The 17,284-nt window shown below is 45.4% G+C and overlaps 1 long non-coding RNA gene across 1 annotated transcript; it reads left to right on the top strand.

Annotated features, from left to right (window-relative positions):
• Positions 1-15,464: 15,464 nt before the first annotated feature.
• LOC128765042 (uncharacterized) lies at positions 15,465-16,915 on the top strand. The gene is made up of 3 exons (XR_008415818.1): positions 15,465-15,597; positions 15,701-15,901; positions 16,534-16,915. It is a non-coding gene; the product is annotated as an uncharacterized LOC128765042 (long non-coding RNA).
• Positions 16,916-17,284: the final 369 nt, after the last annotated feature.

Here is a 17,284-nt window from a genome sequence, read left to right as displayed (position 1 = left end):
AAACCCATCGACAGTGCGGTCACAAACGCTGCTCCAGTGTCTGTGTGTTTCACTGAAGTATAATAAATGTTCAACTTCGACATGACAAATTATTTCACTGCATAATACGAATGAAGATGTTAGTTAAATGTCACATTTGAATGATTCTTGCTTTTTTGATTTAGTTCATCATTTTTCTTCAATCTAAGTTTTATATTATCAAAATGTTTGGAGGGTTAGTCGATCTTGATATTTTGCTCAGATCATTCATTTATCCATTCCTTCAGTGAGACTGGTTATTCTGTCCAGTCCAGTATTGCTGGCCAGTGATGCCACTCATTGTGATTTATTTCCATCAGCTACAAAAGACACCCCATAAGCAAACAGAATTACTGGCAGGTAGAAGCTATGACACACCAGCAGATGGTGAGTTTGCTGTGAGCTGCAGCCTCATCTCTGACCTGAGTCACAAAGGTCAGTGTTCGGGAGCTGTACCTGGCCTCCAGTCTCAGTGACTCAGCTTTGCTTTATGCCCCATGTGGACACAGCAATTCAGTACCAGGCTCCCCAGCAGGATACAAGTTGGACGTACTTCCGAGCGAGTCAGCGGCCGGATGCATGAGTGGCAGCAATGTGTCATAGACGGGAGCTTTCTGCTGTGCCGGACTTGTCCCAGCCGTCAGAACTGCACTTGTTCCATGAGGCCTCCTCCCACAGGTACGCACCAGAAGCACCATAGAACCCTTCAGCACATTAATGAGATGGGATAGAATGACCACAAAGCAGTGGGCGTGAAGAAGTCCACCACCAGCCTGGGGTCAGGTGTCGCTTACATCCGCCTCCCAGGGTCTCAGGTGGTCAGTGCCACATTGTCTACCACGGAGGGACTCGCTCAAGGGTGCCTGTACTGAGGACACTCGACTCCAGCTTCACTAAATATCAGGTTTAAAGGAGCCTCTGTGAAGCAAGAAATATTCATGAAATACACGGGGCAGAGAAGTGAGACGGGGGGCTAGTTAGAAGGTCCACAGTGACTGGATACACTCTGTGGAGGGAGACCATTTGGTTAATGATGACTCAGGCTTTCAGTCATGACAGCAGCAGAGAATACACCGGCACCTTGTTTACAGCAGCGCATCAATGGGACAAGATCATTCACAAGCTTTACTGGCACGTCTGAGGGAGAAGCCTTGCGGATCCTCATGTAGGCTGCAGGCATGTTAAAGTGTCTTTTAATGATGGGGGGTGGGTTTTTTTTTATGTGAAAATATCTTATTTATGTCATGAATCTTAAATAAAAAAAAATTCCCATCACTCCAGTGAAATACGTAACCGCTACACAGGGAAAGAGGCAGTGGACACACAGCTACAGACCATGTGGACTCACCAAGATGTGTATGGATGCTTTTGGACTGTGGGAGGAAACCAGAGTGCCTCAAGGAAACCCACCTCCCGTAAGCATGGGCGCCACGTTCCTCACTTCCTGTTTTGGATAGTGACTTCCTGTGGTCAGCTTCCTGCACGGTCTTTCTCCCCTCTCTGGCTGTGGCTCAGGGAAACTCCTTGTTTTTCCCTTTAGGATTTCATTTCTTTCTTGGTCCAACTAGACCGTTTCCCTCTGTCACCGTGAGGGAACATGTTCCACACAGAGAGGACTCAGGTTCCCTCAGTTCCAGTTTCAAGACCTTTGGAGCCTTTGGTTAAGCTGGGATCAACATTCAATGTGTCATGTTGGATTTTAGGTTTGTTTTGCAGACTTGTCCGACCCTCAGCCTTTGACTCGCCATGACTCGAGTTGAAACCGTTTGTTTACAAAATATTTGTTATTTTGACAACAGGAGGTAACAATACAGATGTGTGTGGAGAGTTTTCAATGGCAATACAAAACAAGCAACATCTGTGTTTTTTCATCAATCTTGGGGAAGAAATGGGGAAGTGCTTCTTGAGAAACCGCCCCAGCACGTCTGAGTCACCAGGTCCATGGTTTCACTCCGGCAGTTTCTAGTGAACCCTCGCACTGATGATCATTTGTTTGATCAAAAGCAGGTTTCTGCAGAATTGTTTTCTTGCTGTGTGATGGTTTTGATGTGCTTGGTGTTCACGCACTGTCACTCTTGACACCTGAAGCTTGCTGCCCGAGCAACTTGCACTAGTCCAGAAAGCTTAACAGGAAAAGGTGAGGGTTCATCTTCCGCATGATAATGATGATTTTTCTGTCATTCAGACGGTGAGTCAGATATTTTCAGCCGCAGATGACCTCAGACTTTCTACCTGCTATATTCCAAGAAATGAAGGGAGATGCAGAAGCATGAAGAGAAGTAGAAGCGTGACTTGTTTCAGATCCGAGTCACCGTTCGGGGAAGTCACAGAGTTTCCAGTCTGCATCAGTATGTCTTTGTATTATCAGGAAAACATGAATCACATGACCCAATGCTTTACTAATTTAATTTTATTGATTGAATTGTTTCAGTGATGGGGTTAGATTTTGTATTTTTAAGTGAGTAGTGTCACTGTTACGTGTTGCTGTATTGCTGTCCTCAGTTTCCTTATTATTTCACAAACTTCATTTCGCAAAATGTAACAAAATGTGTTTTTATTTGTTAGTATTATTTTAGCTTTTTTTATATTCTTGTTATTTTTTATCTTCTTCTTCTTCTTCTTCAAACAAAAAGTTCATCTCCATATTTTAGATTATTTTTCCATTAATAAAATACGTATTTTAGAGTTATGATTTTGCAATTATTATTTTGATTTCCATTCATTATTACACCTTTAATGGATAAGATGATAAATTAAAGAGTCGGCGCTAAAGACTTTTCCATCCTATTCATGGATGAATTTATAAACATTAATAAATCCTCCCCCCAGGGATTATTAAGATTTGTTCCGAGCGCTTGCTTCTGGCCTGCGCCCATGGAGAGCCGTTCCCTGGTTACATGCCATGTATCAGCACACGATGATCTTGATCTTCAACGATCTGTCCAGACTTGCTGTCAGATCCTCGCGGAGTTTCTCAGAAGTGTCTCCCCGCTCTTCTTCAACAAGGCTTTTAGTGACGAAGAGAGCTGGGGTTCACAGCAGACGCAGTAATGCGAGCGCTGGTCGGCGTCCAAGTTTATGATGTGAAATTCCAGGTGGTATAGATTAGGAGAGGCAGCATGCAACAACTGCCACAAACCTTCAGTCTAATTTTGGCTGCGTGAGTGGAATGCCATTTGTTTACAGTGACGGAAACCAACGCAGCAGCAGAGAGTAAACAGCGAGAGGTTGAGACTGGAATCCTTGCGGGTGTTTGAAGACAGTTACTAATGAGTCTGAGGATCATCACCGTGCGGCATGGAATATTATGGGCCAATATTAGAAGAGACGAGGACGAGGCGATGAGAAGACAACACCCTGCTCATATAGATCAGCTCACGTTTGGACACCAGTGTCCCAGTCAAGAGAGCCACATCCGGGCAGGAAAATAGTCACCACAATGTACACAAAGACGACAGTGATGTGGAGCTGATCCTGAGGAGCAAAGCTACTTTTTTACACTTGACTATGGATATTTCATGCGTGAATGCTTCCATTATTATGTTGGACAAGTAGTTGTCCTTCAATGACCTTTTTGTGGAAATTATATCTCCTCAAAATGGATTAAAAATATATGTTTATTTTGTAATAATGGTTCCTATTTTTTTGTGCTGGTATTTATTATTATTTATTATTAAAATAGATAGTCGCATATTCACTGATTTACAAGCAAAGCCTGAACATTTTAAAGATAAAAACACACACAACACACTTTTTCTTATTAATATTTTTTTCCTCCCAAATGTCACATGTTAATATCTTTTGTATGTGGCTGCTCACAACAGTTGCACAGACATCACTACTGTGTTGTTTGTGTGCCACTGCCCTCGCTGCTTGACTTGGCAACTGATTTACATTGTTTTTTTTGTTTTTTTTTTAAATAAACTTGTTGGTATGTTTTGTATTCCCGCGAGTGTAAACTGAGGCGCTAGGTTTTGAAGTACATGTGTGTAGCTACTCGACTAGAAGAACCATCTAACTAATTTTCTATCCGCAAAAGATAAACCTGATGACTGGATACAGCCTGAAAAACATGTCGCTTGTTGATGACATCACAGCTTCCGTGGACGCCCGTGCTGTTACAGTAGGGCCATGCTCTGCAGGCTCCTGGGTCCGGTTCACCTGAGACGGAAGAACCTTGAAGCGTCTGCTGGGTTCAGTCTGGACGCGTGAGGTGGCGGATGAAGCGCGATGGAGAGACGTCTGGGGCGTGGGCCGCTGTTGTGTCACGCCTGGGCCGTCCTCACTTCCACAGTGACTGACCCTCTGACCCGCAATGAATCAAATATACTTCAAATCTATTTGTCACATCGGAGACGTGACCATTGTGTTGTCCGCTCCCTGAACATGTGACTTCCTCCCTCTGTGCTTGATTCTCCAGTGGACTGTATTCTGACTCATCATGTGATTTTCATTCAGTTTCCATTTCACTTGGTTCATCCATTGACTTTTATATCCTTGTGTTTTTAAGTTCAGCCACTGTCACTGTCTACTTCAAAACTTGAATGGTGCTATGAAAAACATAAAACAGGAAATTACATTTCAAAAATGGCAGGGGACTTTAAAAATATTATAAACATCAATAGGACATCATTTGCTTTTATCCATCTTAAAAGAAACAAATCGTTTTTAAACTAACAAAAGCATTTTTATTTTGTCAATAGCAATAATAGTTAGCATCTAACGTGTGTGTTTTCTTTCAAGCTAGTCATATGGGCTGACTAGTGGCACTTATATAAACAAGCAAGTGAAGCGACATCTCAAACACACCTCACGGTCAGAGCTCAACAGCTATAGAGGGCTGAAAACAACACAAGCGCTTGTGGGTCAGCTGCATGTAAGTCGCTGTATTTCTTTGTCGTTTGTCTGCTCGAGTTTTTTTCTTCCCCAGTAAAACAAAAGTAGCTTTGTGGCTCTTTGCCCAGATCCTGGCAGTGATGTCCTTGGGTCCTATGACTTTGGGTCCCGAGTGTGGGACTGTTTTTTCCCTCTTGGTTCACTGTGACTGGTGCAGGGCGGATCACACGGCCGTGGGCCCATCACAACACACGCCAACATGTCAGTGATGCGATGGACTGCGGGGGGATCCGCTGGCCCTTCCTTCGCTGGCCAATATTTCACAGGACCATATTTCTCTGAGGGTTCCGGGTCAGGGTCGCAGCCTCAGCCCCGTTCAAGAGACGTTCGTTGCATCAGATGCTAACCAATCAGAGCCCAGATTCCACCGTGACAGGACACTTCATCAAGAAGAAGAGGTGAGCTGAAAGGGAAGCTGATCGTAGCGGCTGCTCTTGTTCAAGACTCACAGCTGGTGGCTCCTGAAGGACCTCGTGGTCTCTGCGGACTCTTGGTTCCGCTCAGCTGCGTCCTCTTTCCAGTCACCTGCACGCACCAACGTGCGCCCTTGGCACCTCGCCAGGCTGCCCTGCTTCCATGCGTGGTACCACAGGCGCCAAGTCAGTACTGCAGCTGCATCCTTTCAATATCACGGTCATTAGCGCAGCAAGACAAACTGTCGTCTCATGGTTCTTCTGAGTCTGACGTTAAATGATGTGCATTTGAAAATGGAAAGATCAATACAAAGTGATGAAGAGTAACTGCTGCTACACACAGTGGACAGACTGGTTGGCACCGGCCTGACTCCTCACTCTGTCACACAACTTCATCTTCATTATTGAGATCATGCAGTCCATGATAGATTCGTACCAAAGGTCTAAGTTGGTGAGACGACCCTGAGCCTCCAACGTGAGCTCAGGACTGGCTTAAACCAGGTTTAATTGCTACATCAAAGGGTCTCTCTGGAATCCAACCCACGTCATTCCTAACAAACGGTTTTCCTAACAGCAGATATCGCAATAAAAAACTCCACCAAAGTATTGTGATGACAATGTCCCGTGGAGGCGTGTTGAAGAGGCTGGCATTGCTGCCTGTGGTTGAGGGATTGGATGGAGGACGGGGGCTGCTCAGTGTTTACCTGGTGGAGAGGGGATTATCGGTCCAAGTCAGGGTGAAACCACATCACCTTCCCACAGCGGCTCTCGCTGTTAATCAGTAGCTCCTGGAGGGTTTTCAGAGGCCAAAGTTTCGCTGGATGTTTGAGTTTCATGAGCATCATGAGCTGAAGCTGTGCCACCGTGGACCCCCGCAGCACACTGGACTCCACCATCATAGCTCTCCTGCCATGTTACATTACATCCCAGGGGGCGACACCTTCAGGGAACCTTCTCCCCTCCCTCCACCAGTGGACGTTTTTTTCGCCCAATTTGCCATTTCTCATCACATGACAATTCGCCACACAACACGGTCATCAGAACTTCAACTGCATTTTCAGAGAGGTTGGCCAAAAACAAAGCTGTGTGAACACTGAAGTCGGGGTTTGATATGAGAAAACCAGTTTGCGTTGCTCCATGTTGTGCTCCGTGAATCTTTATTGATGCTTCCCATGGACAAAAACAGTTGCTCCGCCCACTTCCAAAACCAAAAGGAGGCCTTGCAGTGGGGAGCTGTATTTAGATGCTGGTTGGTCAGACCCTGTCAGGTGTTGAGCAGATTGTTGAGGTCTCAAGTGAGTCTGTGCACGCGCTGAGTACATTGCCATTTGCTTTATAATAATGGCACCCTTTACGTATAAAAATGTGTCCGCGCTTTTTAAATGAGGTTATCCTCATCCATCACATGCTTTCATGCCTTGGTATTGTTGTTCACCAATATACCCACCAGGGGGAGCAGCCCATCGTCATAGGTTAATGACAAAACTCCATTACCAACATGGCCACTGTAGAGGTATTGATCGTGTAGCTCTTAAGAGGAAATGGAGGCAGCGTTGTAGGAGGTGGTGGTCAGTGAGGCTGTTAAATATATCGCCAGTGGGAACTGAGAATTCACGCCATTCTTGCGTCTTCAGCACTGCCCACCTTGTTCCTGGAGGGAGGAAGTGGTTGTGCGCCCTAAAAACGGCATGGTTTACAAATTTCATCCTGAAAATGACAACTTTCCTCAGGAAATATCTTTGCTGGAACAAGCTGCTGAGATTGTGTGTCAAAGACCTTGAGTGACCCGACATCATGAGGAAGAGAAACCGTGACTCTTCATGAGCTCGTGACTTTGGTTTAGCAACACTTGATGTGTCACTAATATGTGTGCGTGCTGTGTGGAGCTTAGCGTTTATGTTTATTACTTATGACATGCATCTCATGATCGACTTGGACGAGCGTCTAAAGACAGACTCGGGATCTTGGGTCTGTTCCTCCGCCGCAGCACTGGCTTGAGATCATCTTGAACATCTCCTCCCTGTGTTCTTCTCTGTGAAGAGCACCAGCCCCTCCTGCAGTTCAACATGCCGCTGGCCAGTTTCCTCCTGGTCTGTGGTCAGTACGGCCCAACCGTTTAAACGTGTGCCCTAAAAACAAGGTCCTCACCCTGTCAGGAGTCCAAGAACGAACCAGACCTGCCACTGTCCTGTCATGTCACACAAAGACGTATGTTGTCATTCAACCTTGTGTTGCAGTATTCTTTGACATTTATCAGGGGTCTGACTGATCCACTAGAGGGCCACAGTGGGCGTCAGTGTCTGTTCCTCTGCTGACACCTGATCCAACGTGAGCCTGCAAAGACTGCAGCTCATTTGTGGATGAGTTTGAGACTCCTGATATACACTGTCTCAGACTCGTCTTTGACTTGAGCTCCAAATGTCTTGGTCTTGTCTCAGTCTCCATAATGTCTTGGTCTCGGAACAGGAAGTTTCCTGTCTGATCACAGATGACTGCGATTTTTTATACCTGTGAAAGACGCCACACATGAAGACAACAGGTCCGTTCATGGCTGAGCCTGCAGAGCCTCCGCTAGTCTCAACACCACACACATTAAGATTGTGCTTCACTGACTCGTCCTCCCTGACAGGAAACAAAGGCGAAACACCACTACAAACTACATTTATTTAACAGATAAATTCTGAATAAAATAATTGAAATAAAGAAGAGATTGTGGAGAAAATTCTGGTGACTTTATTCAGTGTACCTGAGGTGAGTTTAGGGATGGGTGGTATGGACAAAAAAAAAGTTATCGCAATATATGTAGTCATTACGGCGATAACTATGATTATCAGGATGAATCCATGTTCATTCTGACTGAGACATGTGTTGGACACATGTCTCAGTCTCTCTTGAAACTGTTTTATGATTAAACTTATTAGTGGAGTTTGTCTCCAACGTCATGGTTTGTTGATGTTTCAATAGAACAGTGAACTCAGTGCAGAGATGAGAAACTCAATGTTTCAGGTCTCTGGTAGAAGCCGCTGGTGTCTGACAGGCTGCTCTGCCAGCTTTATTTAGGGGTTAAACGGAGCCGTCTGTCTGCTGTGTTTCATGTCTCTGAACAGTTGACTTGAACTATGGAGCAGTCTGGACACATTTCCTAGATGCTACTGAAGAAACATTAGAAATCCTCAGGTGAAGAAATGATCATTCAGTCAGATTCTTTTCTCCAGATCATGATCCAAACAGTCAGTCCTTTGTCTTGTGTGATGAAAAACCTTTTCACAATTCTCTCTCCTAAAATGCTTGTTTTCCATGGCCTTATTGAAGATGTCACTCATACTTTGAGGCTTTAGAATTTGTTGATGGTCCCTAACTGATGGCGGTTTGTAGCATTAGCGCTGCCTGTGAGAGTGTGTCCTCCATCAGTGAAGCCTAATGGGGACGCGGAAGAGGACGCCGCCGCCAATATCCAGTATCCAACTGTTGTCACCTTGGCAGCGGGAGAGCTGCATGTGTTGATGTGAACCAAGGCAGACGAGCGCGTCAGAGAACCTATGAGGACCACTCCATCTCATCAAGTAAGATGGAGTGGTCCTCTGGATCTCTGGGATCCAGAGACTCAGAGTCGACCAGTGTCATGATCAAAGGTTCCCTGGATTCAAAATCACTTTCAAACTACCATGGTGAACCAACGTCCACCACACTCTCCACAACTGTCACACGCTGGTGTCGGCTGTCAAACGCTGCTGAGCTGGGGAGCACAGCGCCGTCACGGTCTCCTCATGCTCACGTGTGCAGGTCCAATGCAAAGAGTGAGTGTGTTTATCGAGTTTATCTTGAGATGCAGAATTGTCATTGAGGAGGTGTTTGGTGGTGTATATCTGGCGGTAACGATAAGTTGTCACCCATCCCTAAGAGAGTTGTTCTGAATATGAGACGGATGCTGCTAAGCATACCTTGTTTAAAGTGTCGTATATCTTCTTGATCGGCTCTGATACACCTGACAGGACCAACCGGCTCTCCACATAATCCACATCAAGATTTTGGCTGTTTATCGTTGTGTGTGCGGCCCGCTTGACCGTCCGGAAAAGACAAATTCTGACTTCCAAAAAAAAAAGTCAGTTCTCATCAAGGTGTCAACAGGTAAACAGCGTCAGCAAACTTCTTCAAAAGTTCCACTATAAATGTGTTTCAATCTCACATCAAACACGCAATAACAACCCTCCCATTTCGACGTGGCCTCAGGGATCGAAAAGGACCTGAGAGAAGAACAAATCTAGATCTAGTCTTTCTCTGTTTTACAGATGATCAGCTTCCACTAGTTGCTTTCCAGAGTCCTGGCAGTCAGCTCCAGTGAGCACTGTTGGACACAGGGAGAGCATGGATGACCACTTGAGCCCCTAATGTGAAGACTGCACAAGCCTCCTGAAGGTGTAACCCTCGGTGAGCTGATCCCAGAGGTGCTGCTAAACTTTGTCAGCGAGAAGCGGGCGAGTTTAAAAAAACAAAACAAAAGAAACCTGTCAGGTCTCAACAAGCAGCTCTGACTCAGTCTGTTGGCTTAGCCTCCAAATCCAGTGTGCAAACGCCTGTTGACTGAAAATAAAAACAAAACTTTCCTGTCCTCTAGGAAAACAAATGTCATGCAAAGCAAGCGCACACACCTGAACTGTCACCGCCGCCTGGCGGGGTCCACGCAGACTAATGAATTTATCTGGAGCTGATGCGAAGGTGAAGGCAGGGACACGTCCTGTTTCACACTCCAGTGTTTCCATGGAGATTTAATGCCTGAGTCAACAGAGGGTCAACATGTCAAGGAGACGCCGACATCTTCCCAGTCTAGCCGCAGTACTCCAACAGAAGGGCGGCAGAGCCGGGGCCACCTCGACATGCTGCCTATGAATCCAACGCTCAGACAAAAGCTCACGCACATGTTTCTTCTTCGTACATAAAAGTTTTGTTATTTGGTTTGTTTGGGTTTAGATTCTTCTTCTTTAACAGGGAATGCAATAATAACTGTGCTGTCAGATTGTTGCGATGATTGTAATTCATTGATAAAAAAATAGATCCTTAAGTAACTTTTCATCATCAATCATTTGGTGAAAAATGTACTGATTTAAGACATTTTTAGCAGAATTTTTGTCTGATTAATGGAAAATAAATCACTAAGATAAGGAACTTTGCAAGACAAAAGGGAAATACATACATCCAAAATAAATAAATAAATAATAAATAATAAATAAATAATAATAATAAAATCAAGACGAAAAATACTGACCAGAAAAAATATAATTCTTACTGAAACAGCTAAGTAAAATTATTATTATTAATAATAATCAGATCATTCAAATCAAGATAAATGTAAAATCTTGGTTTGACATTCACATGAATGTCATTCACATCATTTGTAAAAGGATTGCATAATCTTTTCTAATTTAATGTAGTAAATATAAAAAATAAAAATAAAATCTTTTAATGCGCAACATCACAGTGTCTGGTTGGAAAAAAAAGGAACAAATATCAAAGATTCTTTGGAAAAAATATACCATTACCATATATATAGTAGCTGAATACATGTTTATTGACATTCATATTCATATTTTTGTGAACTTTGGTCCCATATGATGCACGAGTAGGTGGGCGGGCCTTAGGCTCCTGTGGAGACTGTTTATTAACCATATGAAAGATTCCCGCTTGACTGAAAAGGAGATGAATAGTTGTGTTATATTTGAATATTTCCTCATATATAAAATGTATTTTTGCGCTGAAGGTACAGAATATAGAGCTGTTGAAGGGATATCCTTTAAATAAAATGTCTTTTTTTAATGGTTTATTTTTGTGATAATGCAAATATTTTGGCAACAAAAAAGTGAAAGTGAAGTAAAATCCTCATCAAAAGAAAGAAGGAATCTGCTGATGTGATACTTATCTGAGCCAGTGAACAGGCCATACGTTTCTTTTGAAGCCACCTGCGGTGTTTGCAGGAGGCTGGCGGATGTTTGCGCTCTCCAAACGCCAGTCTGTCAGCAGCGCAGTGCAAAAACAAGCGACAGAGAGAAGAAGGTGGACTTCTCGTCTCTTCCGTCAAGCACTGTCTGGATATTCGCAGCTCCCCGACTGCCTTTGGAGCTTGTAAACAAAGAGGGGAGCGAGGCCTGTCATTAGAATTCCTCTTCACGGCGGAAGTTCCTCAGACGCCACCATCAAACCACCTCCTGTGACCAGCGCGCTGATCTGTGGTCCGGCGCTCTGCAATTACGCTCTCAGATGGTTATCACATATGTTCCTGGAATGTCACTTTGGGAAAAGAGGAGGATGTGGAGAATGACAATTTTCATACCATTGAAATTGATTTGAATGTGCGTTTTTCCAAACAAGGCCTCGTGTGTGTTCCTGATTCACCTGGCTCTCTGGCTCGGTTCACGGCGGCTACAGGCTTCACCGTGAGAGTGGTGAATGATGGGAAAGGTCCTTATCAGCTGGAGCTATCAGAGGAATCTCAGGGAATAAAACACATGCTTCAAATCTGACGCATTTGGGAGCAGATACCTGTCTGACCTCAGGTTCTTTCAGCAGTCAGCGTTGGTGAGACACGCTCTTTGGGCTCAGGAGTCTGAGATGCGAACACAAGCCAGTCGGCCGCGGACTTGATCCCGGCTGGAGAGCTGCACTTTGTCTCGGGAAACTCTCAGCGGGTGGTGAGCTGCTCGCCTCAGGCGACTCGGCGCTAGACACCGGAAACTACGTGTACAGTGCGACTACACACTCACGGGTGTTTGATAACTCAGGTGTTTCGGCTGATAAACACCTGATGTTATTGACAGACAGATTTGCTTAAATGAATAATGCTGCGCTCTGTTTTCACTGCTGTGATCTGCAGCGAGTCAAATCTCACTGCACCAATATCTCTGGTGATTCTCACAAGTGACATCCACATGATCCCCACCCCGTGGACTGGGCTGGGACCAGGCCGCCTTCCTGAAGGTGCGAACGCAGAGCGAGAGCCAAGTGCCGTCAAGCGCCGCCAGGAATGTGGGTCACTGCATGTCCACCACTGGTGCCTGAGTCGGTGCGTGCGGCTTAGTCAAACACTGCCAGACTTGGTGTTTCTGGGTGAGAAAAACTGATTTAGAATGTAACACCACGGGCCACAGTTTATTGCTTTATGAACTTGTAAACCCATCTTGCATTACGACCGACACGTATGAAGCCCCTGAAGGTCATTAGTCAGAACTGCTCCACCTAAATGATAGAAGCATCATGATTCATTTACGGAGGTCTGAAGGTTCTGCTTGATTTAATGCTCCCAGCATGTGGAAACAAGAGACGACCGGGAATAAACTCCAAAGGTGACAGAGAGTGATGAATGGTGAAAATAAAACCCATCAGAAGCAACCAGTGGAACTGAGCAGAACTCAGACTCACGACCGTGTTTCACCTGAATCGCTGTCTGTTGCTGCACAGAAAACACACTGTCGTCCCAGTCAGCGCAGGAGGCCACGACATACAGTATGTCACACGGAGCAGCAGTGTTTACTGCGAGCCCACAGGAAAGTACCTTCAGTAGCTGTGACCTCACTGGTGGAGCTGAGACGCTGAACAGCGCAGACTCCACCGACCTGTCGTTGACTCAACACTGGTTTCAGTCTAAACGCTGTAAAAAAGGATGAACTGAGATCACTTTCAAGGCAAACCTTCGCTGTAAGATTGTAGAATTGTGTCAACGACGTGTTCTTTCTTTTTCTCAAGTGACATTTCATTGCTGTACCAATTACATTTCCGCTGTTCTGTGAACTGCTATCTCTATTAACTCTTCATTTTGCCAATATTGCTATATTTATTTGCTCAATAGCATGACTCATATAAAAGCTAATTAACTGCATAATATATTTTAGTTACCTGCATTCAAATAAATGCAAAATGTGAGCGTATACACACTTTTATTTTGCTGCAAAAAACTATCAAGAAAAGCGCATGTGCTTCATAATAGACAACGTTGAATGTTTAAATAAAAAAAAAAGTCTGCCAACATGACATCAGTTTACTGTTGTGAGCGGGAAGAGAGGACAGTCGAAGTATCAGCGCCACAGATCAGCTCCCTGAAGAGATTTCCTGGAACAAGTCATACAATATACAAGACATACAGTGGAAGGAATGTGACTGGTCTTCTGCTGGGTTTTTGGCAAATACTTCCAAGATCCTTCCTGACCAGAAGAGGAGGCTGTCGGGAACCGATGAGTGCAACTGAAATCAACATTTCTTAGCGCTTCCAGAGAATCTGACAAAGTTGAACCGGTTCTCGATGGCCGTCCCTAATGTGGGTCAGGATTTGCCCCTGCACCCGAGCTTTGAACTGAGGCTCGAACGTAGCAAAGCTAGTGGGACAATCAACAGGGTGGGAATTAGCCCCCGCCCGGCTGGAACACGTGTGTCTCCAAGATCTTCAGGAGAAGCCTCAGAAACAGCTCAGAGAAACATGACCTAGAGGAACAGATCACATGGAGCAGGACACAGAGGAGCTGCCAGGTGGAAAGAACAACAGAGACGGAGATGAAGAGGGGAACCGTTCCCACCCAGGAAAGTCTGGAGAAAGAAGAGAGTTGAGGGGAAACAGTAGTGTCATCACTCGCTCCACGTGGCCCCGCGTGTAACTCCATCTGAAATCAGACACCAGAAGCAGCTTCCCAGGAGAAACGTGAGGGAAGGAAGCATGTTCAGGTGTCAGTGGCAACACAGTGTCCCAAACTCTCACCTGTCTGCTCTGCCTTGGTTTGCTGCCGGAGCAGCGTCGCGGGGGAAACACCTGCACCGTCCCGTGTTCACCAGCGCAGGGATGGACACGTGGGCACAGAGGGACGGGATTTACACACAACTTTAGATTCTTAATCCAGAGGTTTTCACATGGAGTATTTAGTGTCCTTTACTGAATCATTGGGATCAGTCACATGATGCTCAGAAAACCAAATTGTTGCGTTAGTCTGGCTAAAATCAGAATTTTAAATGCGTGTAAACAGCTTAGTCCTGCAGAGAAACTGGAATCTCTCTTAGTTGGACTCTAAGACCTGGATAATGGGGTTAATAGCTGGACTCAGCTAGCATGTAGCTAGTAGCTGGACTTAGTTAGCATGTAGCTAGTAGCTGGACTTAGTTAGCATGTAGCTAGCAGCTGGACTTAACTAGCATGTAGCTAGTAGCTGGACTCAGTTAGCATGTAGCTAGTAGCAGGACTGAGCTAGCATGTAGCTAGTAGCTGGACTCAGTTAGCATGTAGCTAGTAGCTGGACTGAGCTAGCATGTAGCTAGTAGCAGGACTAAGCTATCATGTAGCCAGTAGCTGGACTTAGTTAGCATGTAGCTAGCAGCTGGACTTAACTAGCATGTAGCTAGTAGCTGGACTCAGTTAGCATGTAGCTAGTAGCAGGACTGAGCTAGCATGTAGCTAGTAGCTGGACTCAGTTAGCATGTAGCTAGTAGCTGGACTGAGCTAGCATGTAGCTAGTAGCAGGACTAAGCTATCATGTAGCTAGTAGCTGGACTAAACTAGCATGTAGCTAGTAGCTGGACTAAACTAGCATGTAGCCAGTAGCTGGACTCAGTTAGCATGTAGCTAGTAGCTGGACTCAGCTAGCATGTAGCTAGTAGCTGGACTCAGTTAGCATGTAGCTAGTAGCTGGACTAAACTAGCATGTAGCTAGTAGCTGGACTGAGCTAGCATGTAGCTAGTAGCTGGACTCAGTTAGCATGTAGCTAGTAGCTGGACTAAACTAGCATGTAGCTAGTAGCTGGACTAAACTAGCATGTAGCCAGTAGCTGGACTCAGTTAGCATGTAGCTAGTAGCTGGACTCAGTTAGCATGTAGCTAGTAGCTGGACTGAGCTAGCATGTAGCCAGTAGCTGGACTAAGCTAGCATGTAGCCAGTAGCCGGACTATGAGTGGACTGATGTGCGGCTGCAGCAGCTTCAGCTACGCAGCAGAAGTAAACAAACTCTGAGACTCATCACAGTCTCATGACGTCTAATAACCTTCTATACACTGGAGGAGTGGTGTGTGGAACCTGATGCAGTGTGTTCCTGGGTCTGAGCCCATGTCTGTCGTGATGACATGACAAAGCACCACCCCTCGTCACAGAGGAGCATTACTCAGCGATTCGACTGATCTCCACTGTGTGAACCAGGAGAACACAAGGCAGCTGCATGGAGCTATTGCCTCAGTCATGCTACTGAACCACAGTCAGTGAGCGGAGGAGGAATTGGTGGATAGTTTTTAAGGTGAAGGAGGAGCTGGGTGAGTGAAGGTCAGGTGGATGGGGATTTCAATTTTAGACCTATCTCAATAAACAGGTGGGCAAATGTTGCGAAGGCCTGACGGAGGATGGTTGGCTCCACAGGTCGTGAAGTGGCTGAACTTCCTGGAGCCTCAAAGAACATTTGTGATGAGCTGAGGAGGGAATAAATGCTGCATGATTGATGAGGGAGAGACGGATGTGGGAAGAGGAGCGAGTGGACGAGTGGACTGTGAGAACCAGAGGGACGACGTCAGGAGATGAATCAAACTGAAACGACGTGGAGAAATGGAATAGTCTGCTCTGGTAAGAATCAAGATCCAGATCTGAAGTTGACGGTTATGTGAGTCACTTCCAGACTCGGTGTCTCGGCCTGGAACACGCACACACACACACACACACACACACACACACACACACACACCATCAATCGCGTTGGGAAACACACATTTTCAAGAGCCGAAGTGGTGAGTCTCCCTTGCTGTCAGACAATCGACGGGCCAGGGCGGGTCACTGGCGACGCAGGGAGAAGGTTTGTGTTGGTGAGAATCCAAGTGTCCAGGACGCAACTCAGGGTGAAAGAAAACACAAGATCAGGAGGCCGAGATGATCACAGAGCAACAGATCAGCAGTTTCTGGGATTAGTAAGGAGTGGAGGCGAGAAGGTACAGAACAGGTCTGATTTTTAAAGGTAAGATCAAGTCATATTGGGTTCAGCTCCTCCAGTCAGGTCAGTCCTGGTGAGCTGAGCTGAAAGCTTGGTCCCCGCTCCCCTCTTCCCACCCAACACCCCCCGAAAAGAGACTATTTGCTGTTGCGTTTCAAACTCTCCCCAGCAGTGGACAGACGCCATCATTTCAGTCCAATCCATTTGGTCTGCTAAGACGCGCTCGGCACACTAATGCATCGTCAGATCCATTAGTCATGTCTGCTTTCAGGATAATGAAAACAAAGGAAGTGAATCAGCGTTTCAGACAGAACAAGATCCAGTGGGTCTGAAAGAGAGCTCTCACACCAAGCAAGTGTTTCTTCACACGGTCCAGGCAGCAGCCATTCCCAGCACCAAACACGTCTGGACCCATGGGAGCAGCGCTTCCCTCCAAAGTTTGGGACGATGAGGCTTTTGCCCAACTCCCACCATCGTCAGGTCGCCAACACACGTGACGTCACCCACTCGACACCTGGCCGACAGCTGTCGTGAAACCAGCCGAGCCCAGATAAATAGATTCTAATTCATCTCAAAATGCTTCTTTATGAAATAAAGATGAAAACGAAGGACAATTTCACTATAGTTTTACTTCGGTTTGACAAGCTCCGTAAACGGACAATGCAGTTTCAGTTACTTATCATTTTATAAATCTAATCTAGAACCTTTGGTTTTTATTTTTATCTCAGTTAATGAAAATGATTTCAAGTCTAGTTTTCGTGAGTTTTCATGAACTCTATTGACCTTGGTGAGAACTTAACACAGACAGTTGAAATGAGTAAAATGAAACTGAATTAAAATAAGATAATGAATGAATGAAAAATAGGTTGTTAAATGTGGATTCCTGAGTGCGGCACTTTGAGGGTTAAAGACCAGTTAGTTCCCCAGGACTCACGCAGCTATCTAAGGAACGAAAGACGGACGCAGATATCAAAGATAAATATTGACAATATAGCAGAAGTGTTTTGATAGTCACTGGTGGC

Source organism: Synchiropus splendidus, chromosome 9, assembly GCF_027744825.2.
Source record: "Synchiropus splendidus isolate RoL2022-P1 chromosome 9, RoL_Sspl_1.0, whole genome shotgun sequence".
Classification (NCBI taxonomy): Eukaryota; Metazoa; Chordata; class Actinopteri; order Syngnathiformes; family Callionymidae; genus Synchiropus; species Synchiropus splendidus.
This window is presented reverse-complemented; position numbering and strand designations above follow the sequence as displayed.